This window comes from Symphalangus syndactylus, chromosome 14, assembly GCF_028878055.3.
Source record: "Symphalangus syndactylus isolate Jambi chromosome 14, NHGRI_mSymSyn1-v2.1_pri, whole genome shotgun sequence".
Lineage (NCBI taxonomy): Eukaryota > Metazoa > Chordata > Mammalia > Primates > Hylobatidae > Symphalangus > Symphalangus syndactylus.
The window spans coordinates 86756537-86781956 of record NC_072436.2 but is presented as its reverse complement, the minus strand read 5'-3'; the positions used below and the strand labels follow the sequence as shown (position 1 = coordinate 86781956).

General features: G+C 45.9%; 1 protein-coding gene and 1 pseudogene across 1 annotated transcript in view; one reads left to right on the top strand and one right to left on the bottom strand.

The window, feature by feature from the left end:
• The window catches only part of ACYP2 (acylphosphatase 2), a 330224-nt gene that overhangs the window by 15899 nt on the left and 288905 nt on the right, over window positions 1-25420 (top strand). The gene's annotated exons all lie outside the window — the stretch shown is intronic.
• Window positions 8996-11134, bottom strand: LOC129461463 (quinone oxidoreductase-like; annotated as a pseudogene).

The window sequence follows — 25420 nt, the reverse complement described above, 5'->3', positions numbered from 1 at the left end:
TAAGTTATTTTCCCCTCAGTGGTACATTTAGAGTGAGTTTTGTCCACTAATGCTGCTGTGAAATATCTTGTGAGCTGACAATTTTAGTCCTTGGCCACAGGCTGCTGTGACTGCTTTCAACTATAGCATAGCTTAAACCAATGTTCCCAAACTAGTAGGATCAAAAGAATCTCCTGGATGCTTATTAAAAATATTGATTCCTCGGCTGAGTGTGGTGCCTTGTGCCTATCATTTTAGCACTTTGGGAGGCTGAGGCAGGAGGATTGATTGAGGTCAAGACTTCAAGACCAGCCTGGACAACATAGTGAGACCTCTGTCTCTACAGAAAATTTAAGAATTAGCTGGGCATGGTGGCACACACTACCATAGTACTCCTAGCTACTTGAGAGGCTAAGGTGGAAGGAATACTTGAGTCTGGGTGTTTGAAGCTGCAGTCACATGTTTGGTGCCTATGAATAGCCACTGTACCCCAGCCTGAACATAGCGAGACCTCGTCTCTAAAAAAAAATAACAATTTTAAAAATATGTATTTTTTATTTTTGAGATGGAGTTTTGCTCTTGTCGCCCAGGTTGAAGTGCAGTGGTGCAATCTCAGCTCTCTGTAACCTCCGCCTTCTGAGTTCAAGTGATTCTCCTGCCTCAGCCTCCCAAGTAGCTGGGATTACAGGTGCACGCCACCACACCCACCTGATTTTTGTATTTTTAGTAGAGATAGGGTTTCACTATGTTGGCTTGACTGGTCTCGAACTTCTGACCTCAGGTGATCCACTCACCTCGGCCTTCCAGAGTGCTGTGATTACAAGAGTGAGCCACTGTGTCTAGCCAAAAATACTTATTTCTATGTCCTATTCCTGCAGAAATGATTCAGTAGATTTGGGGTAAGGCCCAAGTATCTGACTTCTGAAAATACCCTCTGTTAGGCCAAGGAAATCCTCCTCCTGCCATAGCTTGGTTGTTGCTGTTGTTTTCAATACACTTAATAGTTTAGAGCTGTTTTAGGTTCACAGAAAAATTGAGTGAAAAGTACAGAGAGTTCCCATATTTCTTTTTTTTTTTTTTTTTTTTTTTGAGACGGAGTCTCGCTCTGTCGCCCAGGCTGGAGTGCAGTGGCGCAGTCTCGGCTCACTGCAAGCTCCGCCTCCTGGGTTCACGCCATTCTCCTGCCTCAGCCTCTCCTAGTAGCTGGGACTACAGGCGCCCGCCACCACGCCCGGCTAATTTTTTTTTGTGTATTTTTAGTAGAGACGGGGTTTCACCGTGGCCTCGATCTCCTGACCTCGTGATCCGCCCACCTCGGCCTCCCAAAGTGCTGGGATTACAAGCGTGAGCCACCGCGCCCGGCCGAGAGTTCCCATATTTCTCATGTCCCCAGACATGCACAACCTCTTCCACTATCAACACACCCCACAACAGTCATACATTTGTTACTATTAATGAACCTACATTGACCCATCATTATCACCCAAAGTCCATAGTTTACATTAGGGTTCACCGTTGGTGGTGTACATTCTATGAGTTTTGACAAATGTACAGTAATATGTTTCCACTATTATAATATCATACAGAATAATTTCAATGTTCTAAATATCCTCCATGTCCTGCCTATTCATTCTTACTCTCCCTTAACACCTGGCAACCTCTGATCTTTTTACTGTCTCCACAGTTTAGACTTTTCCAGAATGTTATACACCAGGAGTCATACAGTACGTAGCGTTTTCTGATTGTCATCTTTCACTTAGTAGTATGTATTTACATTTCCTCTATGTCTTTTCTTTACTTGATAGCTCATTTCTTTTTTTTTTTTGAGATGGAGTCTTGCTCTGTTGCCCAGGCTGGAGTGCAGTGGCACAATCTTGGCTCACTGCAACCTCCGCTTCCTGGGTTGAAATAATTCTCTTGCCTCAGCCTCCCTAGTAGCTGGGATTATAAGTGCATACCACCATGCCCGGCTAATTTTTGTATTTTTAGTAGAGACGAGGGACAGGGTTTCACCATGTTGGCCAGGCTGGTCTTGAACTCAACTGATTCACCTGCCTCGGCCCCCCAAAGTGCTGGGATTACAGGCATGAGCTACCATGCCTGGCCATTTTATTTTATTTTATTTTTTTGAGACGGAGTTTCAGTCTTGTTGCCCAGGCTGGAGTGCAGTGGTGCGATTCCAGCTCACCGCAACCTCCGCCTCCCAGGTTCAAGCAATTCTCCTGCCTCAGCCTCCTGAGTAGCTGGGATTACAGGAATGCACCACCACACCTGGCTAATTTAGTATTTTTAGTAGAGATGGGGTTTCTCCATGTTGAGGCTGGTCTTGAACTCCTGAGCTCAGGTGATCCGCCTGCCTCGGCCTCCCAAAGTGCTGGGATTACATGCGTAACCGCCATGCCTGGCCTTTTATTTTTTATTTTTTGAGACAGAGTGTCACTGTCAACCAGGCTGGAGGGCAGTGGGGTGATCTAGGCTCACTGCAACCTCCACCTCCTGGGTTCAAGTGAATTCTTGTGCCTCAGCCTCCCAAGTAGCTGGAATCACAGGCATGCGCCATCATGCCCGGCTAATTTTTTTATTTTTTTTTTATTTTTATTTTTTATTAATTTTTGCATACAAAAACAATAAACATTTTCTAAAAATACATACAAACAAAAAGATGCGTATCAAACATTAGGAAGGTTGCACATGGGAAGTCGGGGAATAGAAATGGGGGGTGGGAGTTAAAATAAATGAGAGAGGGACTTTATATGGATCAGTGATAATAACTCAATCCTCTATTTGACAAAGAAGAGGGAGAAGGAAGAGGAAGAAAAAGAAAGTGGGATAAAGGATCAGAAAGGGAAGAAAATAGAAAAAATTAGAGTATGACTCCAGGGTAGACCTGTTTTGTTGTCACTGAGTTGGTTGGTTGGTTTATGTGTTGTATTCTTCATGTTTCGCCAAGTTGGCCAGACTGGTCTCGAACTCCTAGCCCGAAGTGATCAACCCGCCTCGTCCCCCAGAGTGCCGGGACCACAGGCGTGAGCCACCACGTCCAGCCCCCACATTGCTTCTGGCCTCCGTGGTAGACCTCCCATACGGAGCGGCCAGGCAGAGGAGCTCCTCACTTCTACCCAGACACAGGGCGGCCGGGCAGAGGAGCTCCTCACTTCCCAGATGGAGCGGCCAGGCAGAGACGCTCCTCACTTCTTCCCAGACGATAGGTGGCCGGGCAGAGGCGCTCCTCACTTCCCAGACGATGGGTGGCCGGGCAGAGGCGCTCCTCACCTCCCAGACGATGGGTGGCCGGGCAGAGGCGCTCCTCACCTCCCAGACGATGGGTGGCCGGGCAGAGGCGCTCCTCACTTCTTCCCGGATGGGGCGGCCGGGCAGAGACGCTCCTCACTTCCCAGACGGGGCGGCCGGGCAGAGGCGCTCCTCACTTCTTCCCGGACGGGGCGGCCGGGCAGAGGCGCTCCTCACTTTTTCCCGGACGGGGCGGCCGGGCAGAGGCGCTCCTCACTTCTTCCCGGACGGGGCGGCCGGGCAGAGGCGCTCCTCACTTCTTCCCGGACGGGGCGGCCGGGCAGAGGCGCTCCTCACTTCTTTCCGGACGGGGCGGCCGGGCAGAGACGCTCCTCACTTCTTCCCGGACGGGGCGGCCGGGCAGAGACGCTCCTCACTTCCCAGATGGGGCGGCCGGGCAGAGGCGCTCCTCACTTCTTCCCGGACGGGGCGGCCGGGCAGAGGCGCTCCTCACTTCTTCCCGGACGGGGCGGCCGGGCAGAGGCGCTCCTCACTTCTTCCCGGACGGGGCGGCCGGGCAGAGGCGCTCCTCACTTCTTCCCGGACGGGGCGGCCGGGCAGAGGCGCTCCTCACTTCTTCCCGGACGGGGCGGCCGGGCAGAGGCGCTCCTCACTTCTTCCCGGACGGGGCGGCCGGGCAGAGGCGCTCCTCACTTCTTCCCGGACGGGGCGGCCGGGCAGAGGCGCTCCTCACTTCTTCCCGGACGGGGCGGCCGGGCAGAGGCGCTCCTCACTTCTTCCCGGACGGGGCGGCCGGGCAGAGGCGCTCCTCACTTCTTCCCGGACGGGGTGGCCGGGCAGAGGCGCTCCTCGCTTCCCAGACGGTGGGTGGCCGGGCAGAGGCGCTCCTCGCTTCCCAGACGGTGGGTGGCCGGGCAGAGGCGCTCCTCACTTCCCAGACGGTGGGTGGCCGGGCAGAGGCGCTCCTCACTTCCCAGACGGTGGGTGGCCGGGCAGAGGCGCTCCTCACTTCCCAGACGGTGGGTGGCCGGGCAGAGGCGCTCCTCACTTCCCAGACGGGGCGGCCGGGCAGAGGCGCTCCTCACTTCCCAGACGGTGGGTGGCCGGGCAGAGGCGCTCCTCACTTCCCAGACGGTGGGTGGCCGGGCAGAGGCGCTCCTCACTTCCCAGACGGTGGGTGGCCGGGCAGAGGCGCTCCTCACTTCCCAGACGGTGGGTGGCCGGGCAGAGGCGCTCCTCACTTCCCAGACGGTGGGTGGCCGGGCAGAGGCGCTCCTCACTTCCCAGACGGGGCGGCCGGGCAGAGGCGCTCCCCACCTCCCAGATGGGGCGGCGGCCGGGCAGGGGCTGCAATCCCAGCACCCTGGTAGGCCAAGGCAGGCGGCTGGGGGGCGGAGGCTGCCGCGAGGCCAGACCACGCCACCGCACTCCAGCCTGGGCAACACCGAGCACTGGGTGAGCGAGACTCCGTCTGTAGTTCCAGTAGCTCGGGAGGCTGAGGAGGGCAGAGCACTCGGCGTGAGGAGCTGGCGACCAGCGTGGCCAAGATGGCGAACGCGTGCCTGCAGTGAAAGGAGAAAAGGCAGGCAGCGGTGGCGCGCGCCGGCAGACCCAGGGAGTCCGCGGCGCGGGCAGCAGCAAGCTGAGTAGATTGCAGCCTGGGCCCGAGAGGGAAAAAAAGGAAGGAAGGAAGGGAGGGAGGGAGGAAGGAAGGAAGGAAGGAAGCTAATTTTTTTATTTTTAATAAGGACAGGGTCTCACCATGTTGGCCTGGCTGGTCTCGAACCCCTGGCCTCAACTAATCCTCTTGCCTCAGCCTACTAAAAGTGTGAGCCACCACGGCCAGCCGAGCTCGCTTATTTATTTATTTATTTATTGAGACGGAGTTTCAGTCTTGTTGCCAGCCTGGGGTGCAGTGGCATGATCTTGGCTCACCAAAACCTCCGCCTCCCAAGTTCAAGCGATTCTCCTGCCTCAGCCTCCTGAGTAGCTGGGATTACAGGCATCTCTCACCACATCCGGCTAATTTTTGTATTTTTAGTATAGATGGGGTTTCTCTATGTTGGTCAGGCTTGTCTTGAACTCCTGACCTCCGGTGATCCGCCCACCTCGGCCTCCCAAAGTGCTGGGATTACAGGCGTGAGCCACTGTGCCTGGTCCAGAGCTCATTTCTTTTTAACACTGAATAATGTTCTGTTGTCTGGATGTACCACAGTTTATATATCCGTTTACCTATTGAAGGGTATCTTGTTTTTTCCCCCAGTTTTGGCAATTATGAATAAAACTGCTATTAATATGTATGTGTAGGGTTTTGTGTGAACATGTTTCAACTCATTTGGGTAAATACTGATACTAAATGTGACTACTGGATTGTATGGTAAGAATATGTATAGTTTTATAAAAAACTGTCAAACCATCTTCCAAAGCACCTATGCCATTTTGCATTCGCACTAGCAACAATGAGAGTTTCTGTTGATCTAGCTCCTCACTAGCGTTTATTGTTGTCAGTGTTTAGGGTTTTGGCCATTCTCATAGATGTGTAGTGGTACCTCATTGTTTTTGTTTTTTTGTTGTTGTTGTTTTTCTGTTTTTTTTTTTTTTTTTTGAGATGGAGTCTTGCTTTGTCACCTAGGCTGGAATGCAATGGCATGATCTCGGCTCACTGTAACCTCTGCCTCCCAGGTTGAAATGATTCTCCTGACTCAGCCTCCCGAGCAACTGGGACCACAGACACGCACCACCATGCCCGGCTAATTTTTTTTGTATTTTTAATGGAGATGGGCTTTCACCATGTTGGCCAGGCTGGTCTTGAACTCTGGACCTCTGGTGATTCACCCACCTTGGCCTCCCAAAGTGCTGGGATTACAGGCGTGAGCCACTGCACCCAGCCTACCTCATCATTTTAATTTGCAATTCCCTAATGACATATTCTGTTGAGCATCTTTTCATATGCTTACCTGCCATCTGTGTATCTTCTTTGGTGAGGTGTCTGTTCAGGTAGTTTAGGCTTTTATTGGCGGGGGACTGAGTCTTGCTCTGTCGCCCAGGCTGGAGTGCGGTGGCACGGTCTTGGCTCACTGCAAGCTCTGCCTCCCGGGTTCACACCATTCTCCTGCCTCAGCCTCCCGAGTAGCTGAGACTACAGGCACCTGCAGCCATGCCCGGCTAATTTTTTTGTATTTTTAGTAGAGACAGGGTTTCACCATGTTAGCCAGGATGGTCTCGATCTCCTGACCTCGTGATTGGCCCGCCTTGGCCTCCCAAAGTGCTGGGATTATAGGCATGAGCCACCGCGCCCGGCCAGTTTACCCATTTTTTTAAGCAGATTGTTCATTTTCTTATTATTGAGCTTTAAGAGTTCTTTGTCCCAGCTGTATGTGGGAGGCTGAGGCAGGAGAATCACTTGAACCTGGAAGGCCGAGGTTGCAGTGAGCCGAGATCTCACCACTGCACTCCAGCCTGGGCAACAGTGCAAGACTCTTGTCTCAAAAAAAAAAAAAAAAAAAAAAAAGAAAGAAAGAAAAGAAAAGAGCTCTTTGTATATTTTGGATAACAGTCTAACAGTCTTTTATCAGACATGTATTTTGCAAGTGTTTTCTCCAGTGTGTGGCTTGTCTTCTCACCCACTGTAGTGTGTCTCTGGTGTTGTATCTAAAGAGTTAGCTTTAAAAAAATAAAAATAAAAAGCCTTACATTTAAGGTCATCTAGATTTTCTCCAATATTATTTTATAGTTTTATCATTTTACATGTAGCCTATGATACATTTTGAGTAAATTTTTGTGAAGTATGTAATGTCTATATCTAGATTTGTGTGTGCTTGTGTGTGTGTATATCCAGTTAACTCTAGCACCGTTTGTTGAAAAGACTATATTTTCTCCATTGTGTTGTCTTTGTTGCTTTGCCAAAGATCAGCTGACTCTATTTATGAAGGTCTATTTTTTTTTTTTTTTTGAGACAGAGTCTTATTCTGTTTCCCAGGCTGGAGTATAGGGGCGCAATCTTCGCTCACTGCCACCTCCACCTCCCAGGTTCAAGCCATCTTCCTGCCTATGCCTCCCAAGTAGTTGGGAGTACAGGCGTATGCCACCAAACCTGGCTAATTTTTGTATTTTTAGTAGAGACGGGTTTTGCCATGTTGACCAGGCTGGTCTCGATCTCCTGACCTCAGGGGATCCTCCTGCCTAAGCCTCCCAAAGTGCTGGGATTACAGGTGTCAGCCACTGTGCCCAGCTGGAAGGCCTATGGTTTCTCTTTTCTGTTCCATTGATCAAGATCAATTCATTTATTCATTTGACACATTTATACATCTTTATCGCTGTAGCTTTAGAGTAAAGTCTTGAAATCAGGTAGTGTCAGTCCTCTGACCTTGTCCTTCTCCTTCAATATTATGTTGGCTATCCTGGGTCTTTTGCCTTTCCATATAAACTTTAGAATCAGTTGGTTGACATTCACCAAATAACTTGCTAGAATTTTGATTGGAATTGCATTAAATCTATAGATCAAGTTGGAAAGAACTGACATCCTGATAATATTGAGTTTTTCTAATCATAAACATGGTGTATTTCTCTTTAAAAAATATATAGGCCGGGCGTGGTGAGACTTCATCTCACTCTGTCACCCAGGTTGCAGTGCAGTGGCTTGGTCACAGCTTACTGCAGGCTCAACCTCCTGGGATCAAGTGTTCCTCCCACCTGAGCTTTCTGAGTAGCTGGGACTACAGGCATGCACCACCAAGTCCAACTAATTTTTTAGTTTTTTTTTTTTTTGAGACGAAGTCTCACTCTTGTTCCCCAGGCTGGAGTGCAATGGTGCGATCTCAGCTCACTGCAACCTCTGCCTCCTGGGTTCAAGCAATTCTCCTGCCTTGGCCCCCCGAGTAGCTGGGATTACAGGCTCCTGCCACCACACCCAGCTAATTTTTGTATTTTTAGTAGAGACGGGGTTTCACCATGTTGGCCAGGCTGGTCTAGAACTCCTGACCTCAGGTGATCCACCCGCCTCGGCCTCCCAAAGTGCTGGGATTACAGGCATGAGCCACTGTGCCCAGCCTCTAGTTTTTTAATTTTTTGTAGAGATGGTGTCTTGCTATGCTGCCCAGAACTTCTGGGCTTGAACTTCTGGGCTTAAGTGATCTTCCTGCTTTGGCCCTCCAAAGTGCTCAGATTACAAGTGTGAGCCACTGTGCCCAGTCAGTATCTCTCTCTATTTATTTAGTTCTTCTTAGATTTGTTTATTTATTTACTTTTTGTTTTCCCAGACAGGGTCTTGCTTTGTCACCCAGGCTAGAGTGCAGTGGGAAATAACAGCTCACTGCAGCCTTGATCTCTTGGGCTCAAATGATCCTCCAGCCTCAGTCTCAGTCTCCCAAACGGTGCAATACAGGTGCCTGCCATTATGCCTAGCTAATTTATTTTTTTGTGCGAATGGATGTCTCACTTTGTTGCCCAGGCTGGTCATGAACTCCTGGCTTCAAGCAGTCCTCCCACCCTGGCCTTTTTTTTTTTTTTTTCTGAGACGAAGTCTCACTCTATGGCCCAGGCTGGAGTGCAGTGGCACGATCTTGGCTCACTGCAACCTCCGCCTCCCAGGTTCAAATGATTCTGCTGCCTCAGCCTCCCGAGTACCTGGGACTACAGGTGTGCACCATCACGCCTGGCTAATTTTTGTATTTTTAGTAGAAACAGGGTTTCACCATGTTGGCCAGGCTGGTCTCAAAGTCAGGTGTGAGCCACAGCACCCGGCTGCTTGTTTTTTTTTTTTTTTTTAATTTTCTATAGATTTTATTACACATTATTATGTTATGAAAGAAATGCAGATCATTCTTAATTTATCAAATCTGTGAGCATACTAATTTCAACAAAAATATATGACCCTCACCACACAAACAGGTAACTCTGAATCTACTCTGAAAATATAATCAATTGATAAGTATTACCTATTTGGAGACTATGTATTATATGAAAGATAAAGAGATAAAGCTCCTATTCTCACAGAACATATGGGGTCATTGGCATCCAACCAATAATGAAGTGAATATTGTAATATTTGGGAAAATACTGAGAAAACTAATAAATTGTCCTGGACGTTATTTATTCTTGCCTTTACAAAAGACTTATAAGACCGGGTGCGGTGGGTCACGCCTGTAATCCCAGCACTTTGGGAGGCCGAGGCAGGTGGATCACCTGAGGTCAGGAGTTCGAAACCAGCCTGGCCAACATGGCAAAACCCCGTCTCTACTAAAAATACAAAAATTAGCTGGGTGTGGTGGTGGGCACCTGTAATCCCAGCTACTCGGGAGGCTGAGGCAGGAGAATCGCTTGAACCTGGGAGGCAGAGGTTGCAGTGAGCCGCAATTGCGCCAAGCCACTCCAGCCTGGGTGACAGAACGAGACTCTCTCTGGGACTTATAGATCCAGATGAGATTAGTTTAGAATAGAGGTTTTTAGTCCAGAAAATATTCAAAGTCTAATACAGTCATGGCTAATCAGAGACTAGAGAATCTTTATAAAGGTAAGGAGACTTGAAAACCATTGGAAACTGAGCAGTCTTATTTTGAACTAGCAAGTTTTAATCAAAGGTGTGGAATTAATCAAGTATCAATTAAGAATTACTGGAATGCACCCTCATGCCAAATGACCACCAACATGCTATTTCCTACTATGATGACTCCTAGATTTGAGACAGATGGCATAAAAAATATTGCTAGCTATACAATGAATTTTACTCTTCTGCCTCTGCTTTCTAAAGAAAAATCTTGTTTTTTCACAAAAGAAACTCACAGAATCGAATGTTAATTAAAGAAAAGATAGGGTAAGTACAACTGGGAGAAAGACAATATCTCTAATTACATAGGAAATCCATGAAATAATTAATCATTACAAGAGAATAATCATTTTCCAGTAGCCCCACTGCCATGAATGATACTTTCATGAGCCTGGGCCACCTTCTCCAGTGGATATTGAGAACCTGTCACAGGTTTCAACCAACCAATTTCCATTCCAGCTTGAAGGGTGGCTGCATATTGCTGAAATTCCTCCTTGGTTGAGGTAAAGGGAGTAACTCCAATTATACCCGACTCCTTTGCCATGGTATCCCATGGGTTTATTTCAATAGTACCTGTGTTGCCAACAACTAACACTCATCCTCTATGTGACAGAAGACTCAAATCTTTACTAAGATTTACATTAGCTAACATTTCAATAATTACGTCAATTCCTTTCTCACCAACATATTTTATAATTTTGTCAATATAATTAATTTCTCTGTGACTGAACACTTAATGGACTCCATTTTGCAAAACAACCTTTTGTTCTTCCTCAGTACCAGCAGTGCCCAAAACCTTTAAGCCATAAACTCTAGCAATTTGGTATGCTGCTAATCCAACTTCTCCACTCGCCCCATGAACCAGAACACCCTCCAGCTTCCACACGGGCACCGGGGAATTAGAGCTCGATATGCACTAAAATATGGAATACTGATGGCAGCTCCTTGTTTAAAGCCCAGTTTTTCAGGCAGTTTGTAAACTGTGGTCTGCTGCAAGATCGTACTTTGCATAGCCCCCAGAGATCATGCTGCTAGTGAAAACTCTGTCACCTTTCTTGAAAGCAGATGCATTATCTCTAACAGCTTCTATCACCCCAGTCACATCTGAGCCAGGAGTATAGGGTAAGCGTGGTTTTCTACTATAAGTACCAGAGTGAATGTGTGTCTCCATGGGGTTGACACCACATGCGTAGACCTTGATTAGAACCTGATGGTCTTTTGGAATCGGTACTGCAATATCCGACTGCAGTTTCAGGACTTCTGGTCCACCAAATTCAAAAACTCTAACAGCTCTCATGAACTTCTGTCCAGTCGCCATGGTGATCTAGATACAGAATCGAGAGTGGGAATTAAAATCTGCAAGGGTGGCCAGGTGTGGTGGCTCAGGCCTGTAATCCCAGCAGTTTGGGAGGCTGAGGCAGGTGGGTCACGAGCTCAGGAGCTCGAGACCAGCCTGACCAACATAGTGAACCATCTCTAATAAAAATACAAAAATTAGCCGTGTGTGGTGGTGCATGTGCGTGTAATCCCAGCTACTTGGAAGACTAAGGCAGGAGAGTCCCTTGAACCCAGGAGGCAGAGGTTACAGTGAGCCGAGATCATGCCACTGCACTCCAGCCTGGGCAACAGAGCAAGACTCCATCTCAAAAACCAAACCAAACCAAACCAAACCAAAACAAAACAAAATAAAATAAAGAAATAAAATCTGTGAGGGCTTCTTCAGATTCCACAGGAGGAGGCCTGCCACACTGTCTCCAACTTTTGCCTTTTAAAAATAGTTTTAATTTATATAACATAGTTGTACATATTTTTGGGGTATATGTGGGATTTTTTGTTTGTTTGTTTGTTTTGTTTTTTAAGAGATGTAGCCTAACTATGTTGCCCAGGCTGGTCTCAAGCTCTTGGGTTCAAGTAATCCTCCTGTCTTGGCCTCCCAAATTGCTGGGATTACAGGTATAAGCCACCACACCTGGCCATGTGTGATATCTTATACATGTATACAATGTGTGGAATGATCAAATCAGGGTTATTGGCATGTCAATCACCTCAAACATTGATCTTTTCTTTGTGTTGGAAACAGAACAATTCTTCTGTTTAGCTAGTTTGAAACACACAATAAAGTATTGTTAACCATAATTTCCCTAACATACTATCAAATACTAAACTTTTTTTTTTTTTTTTTTTTTGAGACGGAGTCTTTCTCTGTCCCCCAGGCTGGAGTGCAGTGGCGCGATCTCGGCTCACTGCAAGCTCCGCCTCCCGGGTTCACGCCATTCTCTTGCCTCAGCCTCCCGAGTAGCTGGGACTACAGGCGCCCGCCACCACGCCTGGCTAATTTTTTTTTTTGTACTTTTAGTAGAGACGGGGTTTCACTGTGTTAGCCAGGATGGTCTTGATCTCCTGACCTTGTGATCCGCCCGCCTCGGCCTCCCAAAGTGCTGGGATTACAGGCTTGAGCCATCGCACCCGGCCTACATACTATCAAATACTAGAACTTATTTCCTCTATCTGTGTTTTTGTAAACATTAACCAACTCCTCTTCATCCTCCATATCATCCCTAGTTCTTAGATTTCTTTCATTAGAGTTTTGTAGTTATTCTTATATATATCTTGTATGTATTTTGTTGAATTTATACCTAAGTATTCCAATTCTGGGGATGATAATATCAATGGTATTGATTGTAATGTCAAATTCTACTTGTTCACTGCTGGTATACAGGAAAGCAATTGACTTTTGTAGGTTAACTCTGTGCTCTGTAACCTTGCTAGAATCACTTAGTTCTAGGAGTTTTTTTAAATTTATGCTTTCAGATTTTCTACATAGATAATCATGTCATCCATGAACAAAGACAGTTTTATTTCTTTTTTCCAACCTTTTACTTCCCTTTCTTGTCTTATTGCATTAGGTATGACTTCCAAAATGATGTTGAAAAGGAGTGTTGAGAGGAGACATCTTTACTGATCTTAGCAGGAAAAGTTCTAGTTTTTTTTTTTACCATGAAGTATGATACTACCTGTAGATTTTTTCTGGATTTTTTTTTTTTTCGAGACAGGGTCTCGCTCTGTCACCCAGGCTGAAGTGCAGTGGCATGATCACAGCTCAACTGCAGCCTCAAGCCTCAACCTCCCAGGCTCAAGTGATCCTCTCATTTCACCTTCCCAAGTAGCTGGGACTGCTGCCATGCCTGGCTAATTTTTGTAATTTTTGTAGAGATGGAGTTTTGCCATGTTGCCCAGGCAACAGGTTTTGAACCCCTGAGCTCGAGTGATCCTCCTGCTTTGGCCCTACAAAATGGTGGGAATACAGGCATGAGCCACCAGGCCCAGCCTGTGGATGTTCTTTATCAAGTTAAGGAAGTTTCCCTCTATTCCTAATTTGCAGAGACTAATACACATCGGTATTTTCATCTTGTCCTTGCATTTGCTTCACTGGAAAATAATTATCAGCAGATTCTGAAACCGCTGTTCATGTTTCTAAGGTCTGTACCTCTAGGACTTTACCCTCTAGCAAGGATCAATACTTTGGCCAAATGTTCCATGAGACACTATGTTTCCTCTTCTTTTTAATTTTGTAAACTTCCCAGGCATGTTCCTGTAACTGCCCAGTGGGTTCACCTTGCCTGCTGCCTAGACAGAGCCGATTCATCAGGACAGGGGAATTGCAATACGGAAAACGTTATTCACACAGAGCTAGCTGTGCGGGAGACCTGAGTTTTATTATTACTCAAATAAGTCTCCTGGATTCGTGGAGCAGAGTGTTTAAGGACAACTGGGTGGGTGGGGGAAGCCATTGAGCCAGGAGTGCTGATTGGTCAGGGATGAAATCATAGGAAGTCGAAGCTGTCTTCTAGAGCTGAGTCAGTTCCTGGGTGGGGGCCACAAGAACAAATGAGCCAGTTAATTGATCTAGGTGGTGGCAACTGATCCATCAAGTGTTGGGTCTACAAAATATCTCAAGCACTGATCTTAGGAGCAGTTTAGGGAGGGTCAGAATCTTGTAGCCTCCAGCTGCATGACTCCTAAACCATAATTTTTAATCTTGTGGCTCATATTAATCCTACAAAGGCAATCTAGTCCCCAGGCAAGAAGGAGGTCTGCTTTAGGAAAGGACTGTTATCATCTTTGTTTTAAACTATAAACTAAGTTTCTCCGAAGTGAGTTCAGCCTGCGATCAGGAATGAACAAGGACAGCTTGGAGGTTAGAAGCAAGATGGAGTCAGTTAAGTTAGTTCTCTTTCACTGTCTCAGTCGTAATTTTGCAAAGGTGGTGTCATTCCCATGGGGCACAGAAGATTCCTGCATACCCATCAACAGCCACCAAGTTGCCAGTAATGCTTAGATTGTTTTGTATATCTGAGTCTGTGAATAAGCCAAGAAGACTGAAGTTTAGTTCCTTAATTTTGTTTTGCCAGGTGTGGTGGCTCATGTCTATAATCCCAGCACTTTGGGAGGCAGAGACAGGAGGATTGCTTGAGCCCAGGAGTTTGAGACCAGCCTGGGAACATAGTCAGACCCCATCTCTAAAAAAAATGAAATAAAATAAAGAAAAGCAATTTTGTCCTTTACCTTGAATGCTACTAACAATTGAAAGTTAGAACTTTTGTTTCCTAAAGGTCATCTTGCATTTGGCTTGTAGAGTACAAGCAACAAATGCCTAAAAGGATGTAATCTTGCCACTCTCCAGCCTTTGTGGGTGCACAGTGTTTGCCTGTTTGGCTTCACCTTCCAGAGGATGCAGAGACCATTCACAGGTAATGTGTCTAAGCTGAGAATCTTGTGGCCTCCAATCCTTTGCTGAGATCCTACTTTTGTAAAAACACTCATGTAATTGCCCAACAGTTTCTTCCTGCCTGCTGCGCAGACAAAACCAATTCAATGAGACCATGCTATAGCAGTAGACAGAGTTTCATTGAAACTCTTTGAAAGAAAGAAAGAAAGAAAGAAAGAAAGAAAGAAAGAAAGAAAGAAAGAAAGAAAGAGAGAAAGAGAAGGAAGGAAGGAAGGAAGGAAGGAAGGAAGGAAGGAGGGAAGGAAGGAAGGAGAAAAGAAACTGTGCCTACATTTTAGCAGAGTTCAGGCCCCTCCCATAATCCTAATTTCTTGGTTTTTCTTTCTTTTTTTTTTTTTTTTTTGAGACAGAGTCTCGCTCTGTCACCAGGCTGGAGTGCAGTGGCGCAATCTCGGCTCACTGCAACTTCTGCTTCCCAGGTTCAAGTGATTCTCCTGCCTCAGCCTCCCAAGTAGCTGGGACTACAGGTATGTGCTACCATGCCTGGCTAATTTTTTGTATATTTAGTAGAGACGGGGTTTCACCATGTTGGCCAGGATGGTCTTGATCTGTTGAACTTGTGATCCACCTGCCTCAGCCTCCCAAAGTCCTGGGATTACAGGCATGAGCCACCATGCCAGCCTTTCATGGTTTTTCATTAGGTTTACAAAGGTTGGCCGGGTGTGGTGGCTCACGCCCGTAATCCCAGCACTTTGGGATGCTGAGGCAGGCAGATTACCTGAGGTCAGTAGTTCGAGACCATCCTGGCCAACATGAGGAAACCCTGTCTCTACTAAAAGTACAAAAATTAGTTGGGTGTGGTAGTGTGTGCCTGTAATCCCAGCTACTCAGGAGGCTGAGGCAGGAGAATTGCTTGAACCTAGCAGGCAGAGGTTGCAGTGAGCTGAGATCGCACCACTGCACTCCAGCCTAGGTGACAGAGTGAGACTCCAACTCAAAAAAACAAACAAAAACAAACGAAAAAACAAAGGTGGTTTAGTTTTGGGAAGGGCTACTATCATCTTTGCTTTAAGGTTAAACTGTAAACTAAATTCTCCCCAAAGTTAGCTCAGCCTATGCCCAGGAATGACCAGGGACACCTCAGAGGTCAGAAGCAACATGGAGTCAGCTATGTTAGAATTTCTCTTACTGTCATAGTTTTGCAAACGCAGTTTCACTCACTCACCTGTAGATCAAGCCACCATAAACTGCAGTCCCTCCCTATGGTTAAGCTACCATGTGCTCTGAGGCTTAATGCCTCTTTCCTAGACTACAGCTATTCAAAGACCATGCAGCTGCCAAGCTTAAAACATTCTGCCTACACACTAAAGTCCACTCACACCTCTAAATTTATATAGCTCCTCTAAGTTCCGAGTTTTGGTTTTGATTTCTCAGTATTCTTCAACATTCATCCAATTGGAGGTCTTCAGACTTCAGAGCTATACTTCCTTTCCAAACTGCAGGTTTCCCTTGCCCTGCAGGGACAGAGGTTGGCTCATGTGTACCTTATGGCCAAGAAGAGAGCAAATAAGTCCAGACTATGTGAATAGTCTGAAGGCTAATTAGAAAATGTTGATTTATTCTACACAAATTTACCAGTCAAGCGAATCACTCCACTTCTGCCAAGACAGTGACTACAGAGGCACAGAGGCCAAGAATTACATTCATTGGCCAGGTTCAAGTGATTCTCCCACCTCAGACTCCCAAGTAGCTGGGACTATAGGGCACATTCCACCACGCCTGGCTAATTATTATTACTATTAGTTTTTGTAAATACGGGGTTTTGCCATGTTGCCCAGGTTGATCTTGTGAACTCCTGTGATCTATCCACTGAGAAATGTTCCTTCTACGTGGGACGACAGAAGAGTACAGGAGAAGCATTCTGTGCTAGCAAGGTAGCCTCTGTCTTCTCAGTGAAGTAGGAGACAAAGTTGTGTCAAAAAAATATTTCAGGCAGGCGGGGCATGGTGGCTCATGCCTGTAATCCCAGCACTTTCCAAGGCTGAGGCAGGCAGATCACATGAGGTCAGGAGTTCGAGACCAGCCTGGCCAACATGGTGAAACCCCGTCTCTACTAAAAATACAAAAATTAGCCAGGAGTGGTGGCGGGCACCTGTAATCCTAGCTACTCAGGAGGCTGAGGCAGGAGAATTGCTTGAACCTGGGAGGCAGAGGTTGCAGTGAGCCAAGATTGTGCCACTGCCTTCCAGTGTGGGCAACAGAGCAAGACTCTATCTCAAAAAAAAAAAAAAAAAATTTCAGTCAGCAAAAGATTTGAGGACTTGAGGAAAGTTGGGGTGGTTTAGAATACTATTGTGGGGAATGAAATAAGCAGCCAAACAGAGATTAATTATTTGAAAAATTCCTGGCTGGGTGCAGTGGCTCACACCTGTAATCCCAGCACTTTGGGAGGCCAAGGTTGACAGATCACCTTAGGTCAGGAGTTTGAGCCCAGCCTGGCCAACATGATGAAACCCTGTCTCTACTTAAAAATACAAACAAACAAACAAATTAGCTGGGCATGGTTGCACACACCTGTAATCCCAGCTACTTGGGAGGCTGAGGCAAGAGAAGCGCTTGTACCCAGGAGGTGGAGGTTGCAGTGAGCCAAGATTGCACCACTGCACGCCATCCTGGGGGACACGAGTGAAACTCTGTCTCAATAATAATAATAATAATAATAATAATAAAAATAATAATAATAAATTCCTGAGTGTCCCTGATGATTTAGAGTTAGAGTGCAGTTAGATTCAGGAAGAAATCAAGGCATGAAGTAATCCAGGAGCTGGGATGAAAAACATGAACAATGGAAGGGACTTGTATCAACTGGAATGGGAGAGAGCCAAGATGAGCACAGCAACCAGGCTACATGGAGGACAAATGAATCTAAATGGAATACTGACACTAACTGGCTAACATTTATCATGTACTTAATTTGTGCTAGGTTTATATGAATTATCTATTTAAACCTTCACAGGAAGTCTTTGAGAAATTTAGGGGAAAGAGGAATTCAGTAACCTGTCCCTGGCCACTCAGCTAGTGAAGGGCAGCGTCAGTTTAAACCCAGGCAGTTTGACCCTAAAATCTGCAGCTTTAACCTCAGTCCTACTGGTTGAATTCAAATTACTCTGAGAACAAATACCAGGTTCAGTAGAATGGGAAAAATGATAAAACAAGAGGTTATGGCTAGGAATGGGCATTTACATTTAAAATCTTGGAGGTTGAGCAGATTTGATATCCTAGGAAGGTTGATGGTAAGAAGTCAATAAAGCTGAAAAAATGTGAGATCAGCCTGTCAAAAAGTCATGAACTGGCCAGGCGCAGTGGCTCACACCTGTAATCCCAGCACTTTGGGAGGCCAAGGCAGGTGGATCACCTGAAGTCAGGAGGTCAAGATAATCCTGGCCAACGTGGTGAAACCCTGTCTGTACTAAAAATACAAAAATTAGTTAGGTGTGGTGGTGGGTGCCTGTAATCCCAGCTACTCGGGAGGCCGAGACAGGAGAATTGCTTGAAGCCAGGAGGTGGAAGTTGCAGTGAGCTGAGTTTGTGCCATTGCACTCCAGTCTGGGCAACAAGAGTTAAACTCTGTCTCAAAAAAAAAAAAAAAAAAAGTCATGAACCATTTACCCTGATGGGATTATTGTACATCGTATGCCTGTATCAAAATATCTCAATTGTCCCATAAATATGTACACCTACTATGTACCCATAAAAATTTTTTTAAATTAAAAATTTTGATAGGAAAGAGAAGAGAGTGGTATTAGTGTTTGGCTTAAATTTCAAAGGAGACTATGTAATCCATTATAATCTCTCCCCTTCCTCCAGTTTGGTTTCTCTTTTTCTTTCTTTCTTTCTTTCTTTTTTTTTTTTGAGGCAGCAGAGTTTGTCTCAGCCTCCCGAGTAGCTGGGATTACTGGCATGCGCCACTATGCTTGGCTAATTTTTGTATTTTTAGTAGAGACGAGGTTTCACCATGTTGCCCAGGCTGGTCTCGAACTCCTGATCTCAGGTGATCTGCCTACCTTGGCTTCCCAAAGTGCTAGGATTACAGACCTGAACTACCACACGCGGCCCCTCCCTCCACTTTGGACTGCACATGCCTCCTTTATTTACTTAAGAGAAAGGTGAGGAACAAAGAAAGGCTAAAAGACATGTCACATTATTAATAATCTTGGCTAGTTGTAACAAAGTAAAATAAAATGTCTCAATAAATTTTTAAATCTTTGTTGCTTGGCTTGTCTCATTTTAGCATTGAGAATCAAGCTTAAATATCCAAGTAATCAGTTATAAGAATATACAGGAAATAATATAACACTTTTATTCCCAGAGTAAAAATAGAATGCTTTCACTCCCAGGAGCTCCTTTTCTGTTTTTCATTAAATTTTTTTGATGTTGCTGACACATCCCATTTGAACGTAATTTTTATTCCCTTAGATATTTTTGAATAAAACGTTCTCTCTCCTGCTGTTCTTTAGCAGAAATAATATTCATTGGCACTGTTTGATGACATTTCAAAAGTGTCTCTTGCTTCCATTCTTAGATTTGTGTTACATTTTCCTCCATGAATACACAGCATCTTTTTGTAGTTCTCTCTCATAATAATAGGGAGAAGATGACTCTGATATGCATTTATTAATCTCTTTTAAAGTTACAGACATTTAATGTTGTATCTTGCATTTTGGGGAACCTTTTTGTTTCTACTGATTGCCCTTTCCCTAGTGGAAAATGGTCTGTGTCGTTTAGCAATAAGCTTTGCTATTAGAAATAACAAAAGATATTCTGACAAATTGGGACACATCAGTGTATTTTCAGCCATTTTATATTCATATCTTTTTTGGTGTTTTTTTTTAAATCTAATCTTTGTTTCTCCATTCTAGAGCATTTTCTTCTTGAGTAGCTCAGTAAGTTATCTTGTCACATTCATAAATGCTTTCAGAGAATTCGATTTGAGTTTTAAATGGTTTCAAGTCTCTTCTAGCTTTTAGGTTGTCTACCTCGGAAAGTTTTTAAACTTGAACTGTACCTATAAACCTTTCTGATTTAAAATACTCCTGGGGCCAGGTGAAGTGGCTCACACTTGTAATTCCAGCACTTTGAGAGGCCGAGGTAGGTGAATCACTTGAGGTCAGGAGTTTGAGACCAGCCTGGCCAACATGGTGAAACGCCATCTCTACAAAAAAAAATACAAAATTTAGCCAGGCATGGTGGCTTGTGCCTGTAGTCCCAGCTACTCAGGGGGCTGAGGAGGGAGAAACACTTGAACCTGGGAAGTTGAGGTTGCAGTGAGCTGAGACTGTGCCACTGCATTCCAACCTGGGCAATAGAGCGAGACTCCGTCTCAAAAAAAAAAAAAATTACTCCCGGGCTGGACATGGTGGCTCACACCTGTACTTTGGGAGGTTGAGGGGTGGGGGATCACTTGAGTTTAGGAGTTCAAGACCAGTCTGAGCAACATAGCAAGACCTCGTTCCTATCTACTAAATAAATAAATAATAAATGTTAGCCAGGCATGGTGGCACATGCTTGTAGTTCAGCTGCTCAGGAGGCTGAAATAGGATCACTTGAGCCCAGGAGGTTGAGGCTGCAGTGAGCCATGACTGTGCCACTGCACTCTAGCCTAGGCATGAGCAAGAGCCTGTCTCAATCAATCAATCAATCAATAAAGCATTTTGTATTTGTCTTTCTGCTCTCCCTATGCTGACTAGAAACATGACACTGTCCCTCTTGGTACAGCACTGAGGCCGTCAGTCACCAGAATCTGGTGATTCCTCTATCCTCAGCTCCTCTGTTAGTCGTCTGATCTGCAGTCCTTTAATCCATCATCTCTGTCTGGTGCCGGTTGTTTCCCAAGCCTCCCAGTTGCTTGGCCAGCTTTGACACTCCTACCCCTATCCTCTTTCTCAACTAGCAGCCAGGGTTTTCCTATTAAAAGCTAAGCCAGGTCAAGTCACCCTTGGCGCTGGAGTGGCTTCCCATCTGGTTCAGAGTGAAAGCTGGTGTTCACGGTAGCCTACAAGGCCCTGAGTGCTCTGGCCTGTCTTCCTCTCTGATCTCACCTCCCACTCTCCCTCTCCCGCTCCCTCTGCTCTAGTTACGCCAGCTCCTAGCTGTTCCTTGAATATGCCAAGATGCTCTTACCTCAAGATGTGCACTGTCGTTGCAGGAAACACATTCCTCAGATATATCTATCTGCATGCATGACACGGTCTCTCAGCCCTTCAAGGTTTTGCTCAAAATGTCACTTTCTTTGGGAGGCTTTCTTTGAGCCCCTTTTAAATTCAGCTCTCCCCACCTGCCCCTGCCCCCCGAGCTTCCACATCCTTAGCAATTTCTGTTCCCTTCCCCTGCCATGTTTTGGTCAATATAACATTTACCACCATCTAATATATGTGTGTGTGTGTGTGTGTGTGTGTGTGTATTTTTTTTGGGGGGACAGAGTCTTGCTCTGTTGCCCAGGCTGGGGAGCAGTGGCACAATCTCGGCTCACTGCAACCTCTGCCTGCCAGGTCCAACCTATTCTCCTGCCTCAGCCTCCCAAGTAGCTGGGATTACAGGCATGCAACACCATGCCCAGCTAATTTTGTATTTTTAGTAGAGACGGGGTTTCATCATGTTGGCCAGGCTGGTGTTGAACTCCTGACCTCAGGTGATCCACCCGCCTCATCCTTCCAAAGTGCTGGGATTACAAGCGTGAGCCACCCTGCACGGCCACCATCTAATATACTTTAACCGATGTATTATTTATTGCCTGCACTTCTATACATATCCTTGACTGTAAGTTCTATGAAGAGTTTATTTAACAGTTCCAGACACAGAGAAGCGCTACAAGAGAGAAAAAAGAAAAAAAAAAAAGAAGTGAGTGAATTCAGTTAGTAGTTAGCTTGAGAAATGAGAAATTGTACTAAATGAAGTGACACACTGGGAACACTGAATAACAATTTGTGGTTACAGTGGAAGGCTTAAGAAACTCAGTGGAGGCTGGGTGTGGTGGCTCACACCTGTAATTCCAGCACTTTGGGAGGCCGAGGTGGGCAGATCACTTGAGGTCAGGAGTTCGAGGCCAGCCTGGCCAACATGGTGAAGCCCCTTCTCCACTAAAAATACAAACAGTAGCCGGGCGTGGTGGTGGGCACTTGTAATCCCAGATACCCAGGAGGTTGAGGCAGGGGAATCGCTTGAACCTGGGAGGTGGAAATTGCATTGAGCTGAGATTGCACTGTTGCACTCCAGCCTGGCGGACAAGAGCAAAAAAACTCCGTCTGAAAAACCAAAGAAAGAAACTCAGTAGAATTAAGGCAGGCAGGGCAGGCTGGGGAATGCAAACCTTTCAGTTTCTGTGGTTTTCCTTCCTCTTCATCTCCTGCAGTGAAGATGAGGGTGGGGCTAGCGTCAGGATTATCTTCACTTTATTTCTTTTTCTTCCCTTTCTTTCTTTCTTTTTCTTTCTTTCTTTCTTTCCTTTCTTTCCTTCTTTCCTTCTTTCTCTCTCTGTCTCTCTCTTCTCTCTCTCTTTCTTTTCCTTCCTTCCTTCCTTCCTTCCTTCCTTCCTTCCTTCCTTCCTTCCTTCCTTCTTTCCTCCCTTTCTCTCTCTTTCTTTCTTTCTTTCTTTCTTTCTTTCTTTCTCTCTCTCTCTCTCTCTCTTTCTTTCTTTCTTTCTTATGAAGTCTCACTTTGTCACCCAGTCTGCAGTGGCACGAACTTGGCTCACTGCAACCTCTACCTCTCCGGGTTCGGGCAATTCTCCTGCCTCAGCCTCCCGAGTAGCTGAGATTACAGGCACCCACCACCAGGCCTGGCTAATTTTTTGTATTTTTATTATAGACGGGGTTTCACCATGTTGGCCAGGCTGGTCTCAAACTCCTGACCTCAAGTGATCTACCCACCTTGGCCTCCCAAAGTGCTGGGATTACAGGGGTGAGCCACCATTCCCAGCCGTCCCCTATGCCTTTTTTAAATAAGCTCTTTTTATTTCAGCTGGTTGAGTGAGAAATCCTTGTTCCTTGCAAATAAATGAGCAAACTAGAATAATAAATTTGTAAAAAAATATTTTTTTTCTTTTTTGTTTCTTTTTATTTATTTATTTATCTTTCGAGACAGAGTCTGTGTCCCCTGGGCTGGAGTACCATGGTGCGATCATGGCTTACAGCAATCTTGGGCTCTTGGCCTCAAGCAGTCCTCCCACCTCAGCCTCTCAAAATGCTGAGATTACTGGTGTGAGCCGCTGTATCTGGCCCCCCATGTTTTTGGCATGTTTTTGGTGTATTTTCTCTTTCTACTTCAATATTATATTGTAGTAGATGCCTTGAATTTGGGACAATACCCTAATCTTTGGCTACTCAAAGTGGGGTCTGGGGAGCAGCAGTATACTAGCTATCACTGAGAGTGAGTTAGAAAGTCAGAGTCTTGCTGGGTGTGGTAGCTCACGCCTGTAATCCCAGCACTTTGGGAGGCTGAGGGCAGATCATTTGAGGTCAGGCATTTGAGATCAGCCTGGGCAACATGGCAAAACTTTGTCTCTGGTAATAAATAAATAAATTACAGGCCGGGTGCGGTGGCTCACGCCTGTAATCCCAAGCACTCTGAGAGGCTGAGGTGAGCGGATCACCTGAGGATGGGAGTTCAAGACCAGACTGATCAACATGGAGAAACCCTGTCTCTACTAAAAATACAAAATTAGCCAGGTGTGGTGGTGCATGCCTGTAATCCCAGCTACTTGGGAGGCTGAGGCAGGGGAATCGCTTGAACCTGGGAGACAGAGGTTGCGGTGAGCCGAGATTGTGCCATTGTTCTCCAGCCTGGGCAACAAGAGTGAAACTCCGTCTTGGGAAAAAAAAAAAAATACAAAAAGTCAGCCAGGTATGGTGGTCTGTTCCTGTAGTCCTAGCTACTCCTGAGGCTGAGGTAAGGATCACCTGAGCGTGGGGAGGTGGAGGATTCAGCGAGCCATGATTGTGCCACTGCACTCCAGCCTGGGCAAAAGAGTGAGATCCCGTCTCTCTCACACACACACACACACACAGACACACACACGCGCACACACACACACACACACACGGCAGAATCTCAGCCTGCGCCCCAGACCTGCTGAATTAGAATCTGCATTTTAACGAGATCCCAGGTGATTTCAGATGCATATGACAGTTTGAGAGGCCCAGCTGTAATCCACTCTGTAATCTAGAGTAGATTACACTGAGTTATTATATTTTTGGAGAGATGGGGCTTTGTTATGTTGACCAGGCTGATCTCCAAACTCCTGGCCTCAAGTGATTTTCCCACTTCAGCCTCCCAAAGTGCTGGGATTACGGGTTGGAGATACCACACCCAGCTAACTAGAATTTTAAATGTTTCTCATTGCTCTCAGAAAAAGCCATAAGCCCCAGCCTGACATTTATGGCCACAGTGAGATGGACCTTAACTATTTCTCCAGTCTTTCCTATATTAATATCCTGTTCCACCTAAATTGCTTGACTTAATTATTCTCCAAATATGCTAAGCATATTCGGGATCGAAGCTCATGGTCTTTGCTTTGTCTGTCTGCTCAGTTTCCACATCTGTTTGGAGGCCACTGCTGCCTGGCTTAGCTCACAGTGCTGTCTCATTCTCTAAACATCTGTAGCTGTCCCAGTGCCATAAAAAAAAATATGTATCCTTGCCCACTCATGAATGCCTAACACAATACAATACATATATTAGTTTTTCGATTCATTAGTTACATTCGTATTAATTTTTTTTTAATTCAGAAGAGGCTTGCCAATTTATAAGGCTCTAATTTCTCTGACCAAGCAGGAGTTAAAGCCAAACAGGGAGAAACTGGAAGCAATGTGCTCACGTGTCTTTGTTTGGATTTTCATTACACCCTAATGAGCATGCAGTTATTTCAGTGACATTTGACTATGCATCATTACCCAAAGAAGAGTTTTATATAAATGAGTGTTCTAGAAATGAAGGTTCTAATAGATCTCTGTCTTAGTCTGTTTGTGCTGCTATTTAAAAACACCACAGACTGGGTCATTTATAAACAATAGAAATTTATGTCTCACAGTCCTGAAGGCTGAGACGTCCAAGGTCAAGGCACCTGCCTTCAGTGTCTTCTTTTTTTTTTTTTTTTTTTTGAGATGGACTCTTGCTCTGTCGCTCAGGCTGGAGTGCAGTGGCGCGATCTCAGATCACTGCAAGCTCCAACTCCTGGGTTCGCGCCATTCTCCTGCCTCAGCCTCCTGAGTAGCTGGGATTACAGGCACCTGCCACCACGCCTGGCTAATTTTTTGTATTTTTAGTAGAGATGGGGTTTCACCATGTTAGCCAGGTTGGTCTTGATCTCCTGACCTCATGATCCACCCGTCTCGGCCTCCCAAAGTGCTGGGATTACAGGTGTGAGCCACTGCGCCCGGCCCTTCAGTGTCTTTTGAAGACCTTCTTGCTGATTCTCACATGGCAAAGGGTCGAAAAGGGCAAAAGGGAACAAGCACTGTCCTCACGTGGCAGAGGAGCAGAAGCAAATGGACCCACTCCCTCAAGCCCTTCTGTAAGGGCCCTTATCACATCCGTGAGGGATCAGCTCTCATGTCTTAATTACCTCCTCAAGGCCCCCTCTCTTTATACTATTATAGTGGCCGTTAAGTTTCTTTTCTTTTCTTTTCTTTTTTTTTTTGGAGACAGAGTCTCAGTCTGTGCAGTGGCACCATCTCAGTTTACTGCAGCCTCTGCCACCTAGGTTCAGTGATTCTCCTGCCTCAGCCTCCTGAGTAGGTGGGATTATAGGTGTGCACCACCACGCCTGGCTAATTTTTGTATTTTTAGTAGAGACGGGGTTTCACCATGTCGGCCAGGCTGATCTCGAACTACTGACCTCAAGTGAGCTGCCCACCTCAGCC